This window comes from Leiobunum rupestre, chromosome 1 (genome assembly GCF_980474605.1).
Source record: "Leiobunum rupestre chromosome 1, qqLeiRupe1.1.hap1, whole genome shotgun sequence".
NCBI classification, from domain to species: Eukaryota; Metazoa; Arthropoda; class Arachnida; order Opiliones; family Sclerosomatidae; genus Leiobunum; species Leiobunum rupestre.
This window is the reverse complement of record NC_143384.1, coordinates 48,358,090-48,360,719: the sequence shown is the minus strand read 5'-3', so window position 1 is coordinate 48,360,719 and position 2,630 is coordinate 48,358,090.

The following is a 2,630-nucleotide window of genomic DNA, read 5'->3' as shown; positions in this document are numbered from 1 at the left end:
ACTCCCATTTTGGTAAGGGTGATAATATAATGAAAATTCTTAAAATACTGTCCATTTAAATGGGAGATAGAATACTGAGTTTTATATTTTATGACATTTCTGGGTCGCATTGTTAACGTCTTATGAGGAATATATTTTATGGGAAACCACACAAATATGATAAATAATACGGTTTTCCAGGATATTGTCTACAGGGGGCAAGGCTCCTAGGAAAATCTCTTATAAAAGCTCTGTGAACACTAGAAGCTGTTGTCTGCTAAATAATGGTATACCAACGAATCTAGAATTGACGGTAGTGTAGTAACAAAATTACAGTAGGTTGAACCTCTAGTATATTTTCTTAACTTGACGGTTTGTTGGAATTTCGCGTTTATAGTTAAAAATCTCTATTCTTCTCCGAGTCACATTTGAAAGCCTCTGAGAAGCGTATACCCGAAGTTGGTAAAAGTATTTTTATTGAAAAATGAGTTTGGTAAGAAATAAATTGCACGAATAAACTGAAATTTCTCAGTGACTTGCCGACATCTGAGTAGGAACAGGGGTTTTAAATTCATGTCTAAAATCTTAAATAGTGGAATTTATCTGCATTGTATGTTAAATTTGTGAAATGCCATGGATATTTAATATTTTTAACCATTAAATGAGATCTAGATATTTAAATTTGTACTTTTATTGCAAATTCAGAATAATTTCATTTAAAATTCACGTTCCAATTGACTAATATAATGCCATGATAATATTAATCCAGAAATATACAGGGTGTCCATTTTTTCTCGAAAAGTTATTTTTAGCAATAACCGTTGTAGTTAGAATTTTGATTTATTTTTTTTGTGAATTGTCAGTGCCGGGGGCCAATGTTGTACATCATGTTTATCGATTTTAAAATAATATTTTAAAATTTTGAAAAAATAAATTTTGATTTCTTGGAACTCGTCAAATTTTGCCAATGAGAAAAATGTAGAGCTACGTAGAAAACATAAGAATAACGTTTGGTCGTTGAAAACACAATCATTTTTCACGAAATTACACGCGTTTGAAAATTGACTTAACGGGTAAACAAAATAATTGTAAAAATCAAAAACTAGAATCTTTTGGATGCAGTGGAAGTCGTAAGACAATATTATTTTTAGACTGAACTAAATATTATTTTTATTTAATTAAATGAAATTTAATGAAAAATAACCGAAAGTCCATAAACATTATCCCCGAAATTAGATACGCGATATCTTGAAGGTTCCCCGAGTATTTACTGAAGGAAAATGTTCTAGGGTAATATAGCATTTAAATGAGAGTTAGAAATTTAGAATCTTGCATTAAATAAATAAAAATAATATTTAGTTCATCCTAAAAATAATATTGTCTTACGACTTCCACTGCATCCAAAAGATTCTAGTTTTTTATTTTTACAATTATTTTGTTTACCCGTTAAGTCAATTTTCAAACGCGTGTAATTTCGTTAAAATGATTGTGTTTTCAACGACCAAACGTTATTATTATGTTTTCGACGTCGCTCTACATTTTTCTCATTGGCCAAATTTGACGAACTCCAATACATCAAAATTTATTTTTTCAAAATTTTAAAATATTATTTTAAAATCGATAAACATTATGTTCAACAATGGCCCCGGTACTGACAATTAACACAAAAAATTTCAAAATTCTAACTACAACGGTTATTGAGAAAAATCACTTTTTTGATTAAAAATGGACATCCTGTATATTTGAAAACTTCCTTATATAGTATATCGTTACCTGAGAGCAAAAGTCAAGTAAGTCGAGATACGTGACTATTGAAAGAATTTAAAATAAGAGTCCTTGCGTGTTTTTAAATTAAGGTGACTCAGAACAAAATTTTCTATCTATATTTTCACTCTATTTTGATCAATTTTCATTATTATATTATCATTGTTATTATGCTAGATTTCGAACTTAAAACTGGTTTTACACAAATAGGGGTTTCAGACTTGCTTGACTCTTGCTCTAAGGTTTAATTTCCAATAAAAGTTAGGCTGAAACGAAATAAATAACATTTTACAGATATTTGATAAATCAAGCTGAAATCGGCGAGAAATTGAAGCTGTTAAATGCTAATTTGAAAACTTCAGAAGCTGCAATAAATCCAGCATATACGCATACCGTTCAAGATCAAGTTAAAATATTTGTTGGATCTGACCAAGCAAAATTTGGACGCGTGCGCCTTTCGCGCTGGAGTTCATCCGAGGATAGTGGAATATTAAATATTGTGTTTTTAGTGCTTAACTGCTTATACGAACATTAGTGGAAGATGATTTGATCAAATAAGATTCTACTAAACCACTCACTGCGTAAATTTTTGTAAAAACTGAGGGAAATTCCTATCGTAGTACACTTAAGTGCAGATTTGACAGAGTGTCAAATGGAGATTTGAAATTAACCAAATTATTGATTATTACTTTTTTTCTTGAATTTTATTACTGCTGCGGTAATTCAAAGGGTAATTTTAATTGTACCATGAACTATTCGACCTTCGCGCATATGTGCAAGTGTTGTAGTTACACGTAATGTGTTATATATGTTGTTCGTAAAAGAGGGAGTTTCGACCTTGTCAAAAAAAGCGAATCAGGAAATAAATTGAATCGCGTAGCTGCGTT